This window comes from Rhinopithecus roxellana, chromosome 9 (assembly GCF_007565055.1).
Source record: "Rhinopithecus roxellana isolate Shanxi Qingling chromosome 9, ASM756505v1, whole genome shotgun sequence".
NCBI lineage: Eukaryota > Metazoa > Chordata > Mammalia > Primates > Cercopithecidae > Rhinopithecus > Rhinopithecus roxellana.
Window position 1 is genome coordinate 72779710 of NC_044557.1, and position 12460 is coordinate 72792169.

The window sequence follows — 12460 nt, forward strand, 5'->3', positions numbered from 1 at the left end:
GAAATTTCCAGACTGAAAGTGCCTACTTTCAGTTGGTGCTGCTGACTTGGACCATATGAGAGGAGGCAGCTCCAGCCAGGGCTGCTCCCAAGCCACTCACCCTGCCAAACCTCTGGGTCCCGCCAACATCATTTCCTGAATGATGAAGCTCCCCATGTGTGCCCACTGGCATGCCTTTGGAAGATCAGGAATACCCAGTCGGGAATCAATTAATGGGAGAGAAGAATACAACACAGAGCTTTCTATTTAACTTGGAACTATGACAATCACGAAATGGCTCTGGGTATTTTGTGAATCAGATTGCTGTCAAATCCATGTATTTTTTTATTTGGATACACTTCAGTGATTGTACTGTTCTTTGGTAAAAACTGTTTGATGTTCAAAAACCTTGAAGCCATTTAGACCATGTTCTTTCCCTTTTTTCAAATAGAAGTTTGCATTTTGTCCACCACAAAGAGAATGCAAATGCCAAGAGGTCTGAATTCTCTTTCAAATTCCAAACCCACAAACTCTGATTGGCTTTTCATCTTGGCTAGACACATTCCCCAGGGCTCTAGACCTTCCATCAGATGGGACAGTATCATGTCCTAATGAGGAGGGTTTTAAACTGCAAGGTAGACTACCTGAATTCAAATCCCTTGACTGAAACTTTGAGCAAATTTCCTAATTTTTCTTAGTCTCAGTTTACTTCATCTTCCAGTTGGCTAATAAAAGTAAAAATTTCCTGTTTTATTGTATGTGGAACATTTAGGAACCTGACACATAATATTCAATTTTTGAGAATATTGGGAGAAGTACCATTTTCATAAGTTTTTTTTTTTTTTTGCAAGGGGTATTTTTAAAAATATAAATGAACTGAAATAATCTTTAATAAGACAATTTTTAATAAAAAAGATTAAATAAGCTATTATGCAATGTTACACACTGTCAGTTTAAAAATCATTAAAAATTGTGAATGAATAATATTTATGCAACAATTTCAGTTCAACATATTGCAATACTGCTACCCTTTCTTTCCCTTTTCTTCTTTTTTGTGCTTTAGCCCAAACTAAAGTCATTCCCATTGTTTTTCATCTTAAATCAGTATTTTCTCCTTATTTCCCTTGGTACGCATACCCCTGAGTGCATATCAAAGGGATCTGATATTTTTTAGCTTAATTTTAAGAATAATTTTCTCAAGGAAATGTTCTAATAGTGGCAAGAGACTGAAAGGGAATAGAAACAAACAAAACACAATAATCAAACAGGTGTTAGTAGTATAATGTAATTCAATTTATATTTTTATTTCAAGTATAGAATTGTATGAATAGAATGTTCTGACACCTGCACCATACTAATAAAAACTGCATTATTAAAATAACATGAGACCAAAGCATACAATATTGAAAGGTCAATATTCTGGACTCTCTTGAATGAGAGGTGAAATAAACTAAAAGTGTCATTCTTTTCCATTCTCAGTTTGTTAGAGGGGATACGTAGAAAAGTAAACTGGCTTAATAAATCATCAATTCCTACCCTTTCTATCCCAGGAGATGCTGAACAGCCCAGAGGGACAGAAGCTACAGAGAGGGCAAAGAACAGTTCCAAGGATGGCTTGGAGGGGACAACCGTAGGCTCAAAGGCCTAGAGGTCACATATCTCCTGGTAGCAAAGCCTTCACCTAGGGAGTGGTTAGCACTCAGATCATTATTAAACAAGACACATTTGTATACTAGAAAGTGGTCTCCTAGGAAATTTCCCTCATAGAAATTCACTCACCTCAACCTTCCAACCACACAAACCAAAGCCCTTGGACAGGAAGAAGCAGCTGAGGTTCCAGTTAACAGGCCCTTAATTTTCAGCCACTTCTCTATTGACAGCTACTCAACTGTAACTGTTGAGGGCTTTCACTTCCAGGCTGTTGTAGGTGGCATTCCCCAGTAGGAGATTTTAAGATGGAGATTAATGTGCAAGACATTTATTAGGAAGCACCCTGGGGATCAATACCAGTGGAAGGGAGAAGAAGAAAACAGAATTCTGTAGAGAAAGAAGTTGAAATGTGATTTTCATACCAACATAGGAAGATTTATCATGCTGAAGACCTCAGCATGTCCCGTGGGGAGCTCTGGATCTGGGATGACACTTTAGAGTTGGGGTAAGTTGTCTAGGCTTTTATATCCCTGCAATGATTGGGATTGCATAGGACCTTATTTATTTATTTATTTATTTATTTATTTATTTATTTATTTTTTTGGCGTGATCTCACTGCTCACTGCAACCTCTGCCTCCTAGGTTCAAGTGATTCCCCTACCTCAGCCTCCTGAATAGCTGGGACTACAGGAATGTGCCACCACACCCAGCTAATTTTTGTATTTTTAGTAGAGATGGGGTTTCACCATGTTGGCCAGGATGGTCTCAATCTCTTGACCTCGTGATCTGTGTGCCTTGGCCTCCCAAAGTGCTGAGATTACAGGCCTGAGCCACTGCACCTGGCCTGGATAGGAGCTTCTTTTGAAAGTAGACATGATCTTAGGCAAAGCGTGTTTCTTTCAGCTGAGACAATCTTCCAAGAGTGCTCACGGCAGAGGGTCATGCTCTGGCAGTACTGCTAGAAGCTGGGGAAATAAATTCCTCATTTCTGAAGGGCAATCTGAGCAGCACACCATACCATTCCACACAGGTACTTCCTACGTATTTGTTGCAATTTTCTTTTGATGTCAAAGTAAACAAAGAACAGTAAAAGTAACTTTATTCCGTAAGATGACATTAAATCAGGCAGAATACAATGCTTAGCTAAAATCCGCATTGTAGAATCCCAGTTGAACATTTCACTGACATCATGTACTTATTTTATTTTATTAGATGATTTTTGTCCAAAATTTTTATAAGTATTTAGTGGAAAGGTTGGGAGAGCTTTTTTAAATAGGCAATTCTGATATATAAAATAGGGCAAGAATTATTTTATTATTTGATCTGGCATTGTGGCAGATATATGTTCTTGGAAAACACTTCCATTTCTGTTTCCACTTAACAAGATCTTTACAGTACAATGATTTTCATACCAACGTAAGAAGACATGCCAACATATACTGCCTTAGAAGTGAACTAGCTTCCAAGTTTGTTGCTAAGCTGATGCTTGGAACTTTGAGTTGTTATGTAGATTTGTGCTTCAAATGATTTAAGTTTCACATAGTTGTTGCTCTATGATGTAGCACTATTGTTGCCAACAGATGGTATTGTTCTTGTAAAATTCTGAGTGAATGATCCCCCTTAGATGATTATTATAAGTAAAGATACGTGGAGTTGGTTAATGTCATCTGACTATATATATATTTATATATAGTGGTAGAGCAAAGCAATTTAGAGTGGGAAGAGAAGATGATCTATTCTCAGCATCTTGGAACTCTTCCATGACGCCACATGTCACCTGAACACTGAAAGATAAGTAGGCATTAGTGAGGCAAAAGTAGGAACTGAGGAGTATCCTTGGGAAAAGAATTAATACAAGCAGGTGCAAAGGCCCTGAATTAGAAGGAGCCGATGAGGGTGAGGTTTACTCTTTTCCTTAGTTTAGTTATTTGGTCTCATGAACCTTAATTAATTTGGAGCATAAGTAGTACTATGGCCTATGGGTTGTTCTTCAGGATCTCCTCTAGTTTTGATGAAGTCAGTGCTAATGCTACTGATGGACTTTTTGTTTTAAAGTAAATCCTACAAATTTGGAACCCAACAAAGAAGCAGCTGCTATTGCAGATGCTGTTGGTTCTGGGGTGCAGGAAATCCCACTGCCCCACACTGTCTAAAGGGGACCTCCTATCCATTTATCAGCCTGTCTAAGATTCCTCCATTCAAACCTCATTTGGTTGGCTTTTGAAGGCTTCTTGGTTTTATAGGGAGTCATCATTTACAAAGAAGATATAGCTGAGGGGTATTATAATTTGGCAGAAATTTAATCTTCCTACGGCTGATCTAACAGAAAGAACCCTGACCCCATAAAAATGGAATGAATGGAATATAAGGAGCCCTAGGGGGAGGTGGGGGAGAGAAAGTGGAGGAACGAAGTCCTCAGAGAAGGTCTTGGAAAGAGGAGAAAAAGATATAAAATAAAATTTTTACCTACTTGAGAATTCAGCCTTGGGACTCCCCTAATTGCAAGAAAAGTTTACCAGTGTTGAACCCCATATGTCTCAAGCAGTTTTCCTGAGACATTTCTTTTCCCCATCCTCGTTCTCCCAGTTTGTGTTCTGGGAGCACTATCATGGGTCATGATGCTAAGATTTATAGTGCAGGTAAAGGAATGAATGATTCATCCCTATCTTTACTGTCGTGAAGAAGGATATAGAGGAAACTGCATCCCACAACAAACTTTTGTCCTCTGTATTTTAGAATTGACAGAAGTAGCTGATTCAGGCACCTCATTCTCCCTCACTGCCTCTCTCACAGCAACTTAAAGCTTTGATATACTCCATGATTCTTCTATCAGCTCCAGAGGCTATATTTTGAAAGTAAGCCCTACATTTTAAATGATAAATGGAATGAATTCTAGTGCTGAAATATTTTGGAGCAGTACCAATGGGTAAAAAAGGTTTTTGTTGGTGGGGATCCTGACCAGTTCCTAGGTTGTATATATTTTGATGAGTATAATTTCCTTTTTAGGTCTTTGCTTGAGGCTGGTTTTGGAACTCAAACTTCACTGTAAATGGAAAATCAGTTTTGCTACTATCTTGTTTCTCTGGTCCTCAGTTTCATCATCTGTGACCTAAGGAACCACATGATAGACAATCCCAAAGGTTCTTCTGTTCCAGCTTGAATATATTGGTTTGTGAACTATACGAAGGTAGCTCTGTGGCTGGTTATCAGTACTTATTGGAGTACTTCCATAAAGGTCTGATTCTGTGCTGTTTGATGTTGCTTGGTAAATCTTTCCCACCACTGTCCAGTCTGTAGGGACTGATGCACTGAAAATGCTACATATTAGTTGGAGAAGATGACACAGAAAATGAATTGAAATGTAATTTACTTTCTCAGTTCTGAGAGGAGTTACTTATGTTTAGTATTTTTTTATTAAACTGGAGAAGGGTCAGTGACCTTGTGTATTGCTTTGATTTTTAAATGGCTTAATGGGACAAAACAGACACAGCGTTTCACCTAGTTAGCAAAATGTGACCCACAAGAATGAACCATCATTGTCAGCATCATTGCCCAGTTCTTGTCAGGGTGATAATGCATGAGAAACCCCAGGCCCCATCCAAGAACCTGGTAAACTGTAGTCTTCTTTCTAAAAGTGTTGATCTCTAAGAAGGAACATTATTATTCTATATTTGTATGAGACATAGCAGTTTATAGCACAGTTTTATACCTTTATTTAATCTTGAGAACAATTTTATTGTATAAATGTCATCAAGCCGATGGGTGAGGAATTTGAGATACAGAGAGCTTATATAGTTATTAAGTGGTAGGGTAAGTATTCAAATTCAGATATTTATGTTTTTATATCCAAATGGCAAAATAAATATTAGAAAATAAAATACTGCTTTCCAGGAATAGAAACTAGAAACGGCAACTAGGAGTTTTGAGTAATAATTTCTAAAAGTCCAAGAATAAGCAGAGTAAGAAGTTCAGTTACTGAAAGTTGGAAGGCATGAAAATGTCCTGCAGAAGGTTCTAAATCTTCTGTGAATCCCACATGCAAATGCAGGTGTTGCTTCTGTTGTGTGACTCCGTGAGAGGGTTGAGGCCTGTCCACTCTCCACAATTTCAAGTCACCAAAGACGTACATGGGCCACTGTGACATATGTGATAGGCTGTGCAGCAAGCCAGGTGCTGGGAGACCCCTGGCCACAGCTCCTTGTGCTTTATTCTGTCTGTATGGGATGGATATAACTGTGGGTGAGCAGTGGTGGAACAAATAGTACATTTTTCATCCTATCTCCAGCTTTCCAGGAGGATCTTAAGCATAGCTCCTACTCTGAACGAGTTGAAGCCCAGAGTAAAGAGGCCTCAGAGTCTAGCCCTCATGTCCCAGGAAAGCAGTTATTTACATATGTGGATGCTTCTGTAATTTGAAGCTACACTACTTTGCTAAGTTGTTCAAAACGTTAAAAAGTCTTTTATGTATAAGATCTTCAGCTCAATCTTTAAAATGTCTGTGTATTTAGAAGATTCATATAATATATGAACCACATAACTCTTTGTGGGAGAAATGCAAAAGGAGGAGAGTCTATGTTGGAATCAGAGACAAAAGATGGCCTATGCTTTTTGCTGCTGCCTCCTCTTTCTTTTCCTCCTTTCCACCTCCTCTTCCTCTTCTTCCTCCTCCTTCTCTTGCATTAGTTTGCTGAAAAATAGTCTATTTGTCATAGAGGTAGGGATAATTATTTATTTACCTTACTATTATCATTGGTACAGCTATCACTGTTTATCTTAAATTGACTTTCCACATATCTGGCTATGTTAATGCATGTAAGTTACACAATAGTTTCAAAATCCGATGTTTATTTTCATCTACATTTTCTGAGTTCTTTAGTTTACCTTTGTTAACTGGAAGAATCTGGCAGATAATGGGCAAAAAAGAAATAATCATTGAGTAAAATTTTTTGACCATAAATGTGTAGAATTTCCAGGAGGTTAATACAACAGATCAGCAGATATCCCTGCATGTGTCAGACTGAGTAGAGTTAGGAAAATTGCCCATGGCTATTTCTCTGTGGGGTGGTGGTTTGTAATGGGATATGGGTAGGGATAGAAAGATATTTATTAAACACCTGTCAGCAACTTTCAGATGCATGATCTCATTTAAGCCTTTAACAATTTTGGAAGGTGGATATTCCCACATCATTATACATGTATGAAAAATCAGGCCCCAAGAAGTTAATTTGCTCCAGGTCATATTCTTTGTGGGGAAGCTGGCATTTAAACTCAGGTCTGTATGTTTCCATGTTTATGTATATTCTTTCTAGTAAATCGCAAGTCTCAGAAAGATATCACTTAGTAAGGACATTTGGCTTCCTAATGACAGCGCATTCATGATATGATTATTAACCCTTTTTCAATTTTTGGAATTCTTGTCTGAGGGGACAGTGTTTATTTCTCTTCCTGTCCCTTCCACACTTCTACTTTGCCTCCTTCATAGGTCCTTAGTGAGAGTAAAGAGAAAGAACCTTTCATCATGACACATCGAATTGGTATTATGAGAATGGTCAATGTCAATAAGAGGAAATGTTTATCTTTCAGTTTGAGGAATCCAGAGGATTTAAAGTCTCCTGAAGCTCTTTTCGTGACACTCCTGCTGCTCTCATGATGCCTTGTCCTTGGTAATCAGATGTAGGTAGAGCTGGGGTCAAGGAAGCTATGAGATTTGAGAGAGCAGGAAATTTCCAGATGCCCAGCTGAATTTGTTTTGATTTGAGTTGCCTCAAAGTAGACCCCAAGACTAAGCCTTGGATACAGGTAGTCTATTTAAGAGGTGATCGCAGAAAACACAGGGAGGAACTTGGGAAGTGAGACAGGGAAGTGTGAAGAGCCAATATAAGCTGCTTAAATGAACAAGTTTTGCTGTGGGCTCACTAGACTCAATTCCACCGAGCACTGTTTGAGAAAGTGAATGGGATGAGGAGGCTGAGTATTTCTTTATCAATTCCTGTGTTGTATAAATTAAAGTTTGCCCTGAGAGCCTTTAAGTCTCCTGCAGTTCTAGGTTGTGCGGGTCTTTGGTAGGTCCTGCTTCCAGGTTCCCCTCCCTGAAAATTTCCTCAGGCAAGGTCTAGAGAGGCCCAGGTGGGAAGTTGTCCATTTTTTGTGTGTGAATTTTATTGTAGCTGTAAGTGAACTGGACAGCCAGGGAGTATGGAGCAGGGTATCAGCTGTGTCTGTTACACAGGGTTCTGTGATGGGAGACTTGATGGGAAAAGTACAGAAGTGCTTTGCCGTATCCATGTTTATGTGTGGGTGATTAGCAACATGACATCTCTGGTGAGAGGTGTAGCTTGTACCGTAGTTACAAGCATGGATTCTGGAGGTAGCTCTGCGTTCAAATCATCTGCGTTACTAGCTGGGTGAACTTGGTCAAGTTATTTAATTTCTTAGTGCTTATCACCCCATCTGTGTAAAATGAGGATGGCAATAATAGAGAACCTACCTCAAGTGTGTTGGTGTCAGTTTTGAAAGAGAATATGCACAAAGCATTTACAACAGAGCCAGGCACAAAATAAGCACTCAAGCACTCCTTATTTCTGGTCATGAAGGAGATGCATATTGCCTTTTAAAATTTACATATGTAGAAAAATCTTCCTAGTGAATTTTTTCAGTAGAATGCTTTCTCTTACATTCCACAATCAAATTCTACTCTCCCAAACCCAGGACTTCACATATATCTTAACATGTAATCTACTCAAATTTTGAATTCAAATTTTAAGGGGTGAGAGTTTATAAAAGGGCAAAACAAGAAGAGGTTTCCAAAACCCAGAAGTGCTAGTGTTGCCATAAACAGTCTAGGTACCCTCAGAACTCCATATCACAGCACCCATAGATTCCATCACACTGACAATGGTGCATGACAATGACCACCACTGATGGTACATGGGTGAAATTCCATTTATATTATCTTATCAAGGCTATAGGGTAGATGTTGTCAGCTCAGTTCCTCAGATGAAGAGACAGATTCAAAGAGTTGAAATAACTTGCTGAAGATCCCGCAACTGGTAATTTGTGGAGATGGGAGGCTGACACCAATGCATGTTTTCTTAACCACTATGTGCAATTAAAACACTGCAACAAACTAAATGTTATCCTCCACTGACATCACTTGAGATACTGTATACTCAGGGTGGTTTTAGAATTGAAGCTTGTGTTGAGTTCCTGCTCCACTATTTGTGGCTTTGGGCATCACTTAACCTTTCTGAACTCATTATGTTATATGCTTTCTGTAAAAGGAATAATGGCCTCTACCCCACAGACTTATTTTGGGAATTCTGTGACATTACCTTAGTATTTTATAGTTTGGTATAAATTAAATTTGATCATCTTAAAAGATAAAATTTTGAAATGAGAGGATGGGAATCTATTTGAATAAAAACAGTAGTAAGAGACTTCAATTTCTTTCATAATCAACTTTATGCTACATATTTCTGAGTGTCAAATTAAACATTTTCCCTTTCCTTTCCTCATTGATTCACTTCACAAACAGGTATTAAATATTTACTGTACACCAGGCATGTTTTATGTGCTAAGAATACAAAGATTAAAGTAACATGGTATGTATATTGAAATTGCTTAAAAGTTTAGAATCAGAAATCAGAAATTTTCTCAAAATAGTGGCAGAAAAACTCTGGTGGTGTGGTTTTATTTTGCCAACCTCTCCTTTTACAAATGTTCTGCTTTCTACCTTCACAGAGAGAAAAAAACTAACCAACTCATAATTGTATTGGTCCTCTACTCCTTGTTTAGAAATAGTTAAATGTAAATGCTTTTAAATTAGTTTTGACTATATGTCAAGACCCTGTGAGAATATGTGCTCATTTATAGATAGACACTTCTGTCTACAAACTAGGTCCTTCCTAAATGCTGTGAAACATTCAGATCTTCAAAACTATTAAGATTGTTGTCTTTGGCTCCAGATAAGCAGAATAAACAAACCCCTTTCCAAGTGGGCACTAGTTCTGCTGGCTTTTGTTGGCTTTTGAAGTTCAAGGAAGCTAGTAGTCCTAAAACGGTTTCTCCTAGAAACTGAGAACTTTCTAACAGGCTTCATTGCTTGGTTTCCAGTATTTCTCCTAGGTACAGATAACAATGTTTCTATGTTGGCTGTGAATAGCCTTTAATGGTTTCCTGATTTGTGTTAATCTTTACACTTGTATATAATTAGTTATTTATCTACTCATCTTAGCCCAACACTAGCCTTAATATATTAATATATATTTTAAGTATTATCTTTCACTCCTAAGTAATCAATCAGTTGCAAGTGCAAATAGAGTTTGAAAATGTATTTCTAATTTTCAGGGGAAAGTTGATGGACTTTCCTATTAATTTACTAATTTTGATGCTTTCCTCTAACCCAGTGGTTCTCAAAGAGCCAGAATGTCCCCTGGATTTTTCTCTCAGGGGACTTTTGGCCATGTCTGGAGACATTTTTAGTTGTTACAACTGCTATTGCTGTCCAGTAGGTAAAGGCCAGGGATACTGCTCAATACCCTACACAGGGCAACCCCCTAAAACAAAGAATTATCAAATTCAAAATACCTATAGTGGTGACTTTGAGAAATTGTGTCTAATCTTTCTTATCTGAAAACTTTGGGAGACATAATAAGATTCTTCAAAGTTAATTCTTCCAGCCATAGTCAGATTTCCCAATGTCAGGATATGCATAGTCTTGACAATTTACTTTAGTTCATCAGCAAAGTAGGAGAACCAACAGCACCCCACCCAATGAATTTTATTATTCCAAAATAAAACAAATCAGAATTTTGACTTCCTTTTATAGATTCTCTTGCCTTTATTTTAAATATTGTCTGTGTATGGATGGGAAAAATATCATAATCTATTCATTAAGATCTTTAAAGGCTTAACTTGGCCTTAGCCAGTCAGATAGAAAGCTAGCAGAATAATGAATGCAATAACTTACTGTTAAAGAATTTGGGTGACCCTTGTGAACTATTCACACTTCTTCCAGAAGCTTTTAAATGTTTTCTCACATTAATACCTTTGCTTATACTATTCCTCTCTTCCTTAAGTATAAAAATTATATCCGTAACTGAAGGCCTAGTTGTCTGTAGATCACCTCAAGAAAAAGTGATCACTTCTTCCTTAAAGAAAATTTATGGATTCCAGAACTCTGTCTTCTGACATGTCAAAATAGATATGCAAATATATTCCTAACTATACATATCTTATTTAAAGTATACATAGTCTCTTCAGCTAAATTTTAAACATTTCAACGGTAGGACACTCTATTTTATATCTTTCATTTTTCTCATAACACCTATCTACTGAACATGTAATTAATAGGCATTGAGTATATTTGGATTGGTCAGCCATATCTACATGTTTCTATGTCATACTATCTCCCACATCACTATAGATCATAGATCATTCCATGGATGGCACAATATTTATACATTTTGAATTATTTTTATACACTCAAAGGAAAAATGATTATTAACAAAAGAGAACAAGAGAATTTGCATATTAAAGATTTTTTTAAGTCTCCACAAAATGACTTCTAGCCAATCCAAAATCACCTAATCTTGTTTAGTAATGACCATTAAGAAATCATTTATGGATTTCTTGTGAGTGTTCAGAGATACTAATGGGCTTTAGAATGACTTGGGAATCTTCCTGAGGTCAAAGGAAGAAAATGAAGTATGAAGTGTTGATAAAATGTATGAGGTGACTAATGGGCAGGTTGTATATATAGATAGATAGATAGGCTCTAGCAAAAAAACATTGAATTTTTATAGCATACATTTCAACAAATGGAAATCTCACTGCCATAGTCTCTTATCTTCACTTAAGAGCCAGGAAGAATGATAACGTTGTGTGTAACCATCTTCCATATCAGATTGTCAATGATTTTCCAGTCCTCAGGTCACTGGCCCAGCCCACCTCCACAGCCATCACACCCTCAGCTGCTGAAATCTTATGAAAAGCAGTGGGAAAATAATGCACACTTGATGAGGCACCAATAAATGACTTGCTCTTACACAGCACAAACAGCTAATTTAAACATGATTGTTACATGGCAAACATTAATACTACAACCAGCCCATCTAGGAATCAGGTATCTCTCTAGGCTTTTGCTACATATGTAAGCCAATAAAATGATATTTAATCTAATGAAATTAAGAGGTTCATAATATCATAAAATTCTGAATTGTAAGAGGGACATTCATAGCAGATTTCTATGATTTTATTTTGAATCACACAATAGCATTCTGGAGTTTTTCCAATATAGGGACAAACAGAATCATGTTTTATAGAAAATAAAAGTATTAGAAATAATGCAATAATGTAAATAATGTAGAAAATAGTTGTAATACAAACAACAGGATAGTGGACAAGTTATCATTTTAAAAGAAATTTGTCTTGAGTCATCAGTGAATCTAATTAAGAAGCCTGAATGAGATGCTGAATTGTTGTTTAATAGAAATAATCCCAATTCTGGCTCAGTAAACCAGGACGTAAGGTCAAGTCAATTATCTACATTACTGAGTGATTCAGTTATACACTGATTATGTATTTGGAGTATACATAAAGTTTATATGAAGTATGCTTGACTTACGATGTACCCCTTACATACTGTTCCTGTATTTAAGAAATGTATTTGTTTGAGAAAAGACATAATTGGTATTTTCTAAATATAATTTTTTTAGGCATATCCGATTCCATCCCTATAGTAACATTAAGCTTGCTCGTAGGTTAATATTGGGTAGAGAGTCTTGAAAATAGATTTTCTCAAGAGCAAGACAACAACAAGAATTATTTTGCA

The 12460-nt window shown here is 37.1% G+C and overlaps 1 pseudogene; it reads left to right on the plus strand.

Moving 5' to 3' along the window:
• Positions 1 to 7824: 7824 nt before the first annotated feature.
• LOC104668172 overlaps positions 7825 to 12460 on the plus strand; it is a 42834-nt pseudogene continuing 38198 nt past the window's right edge.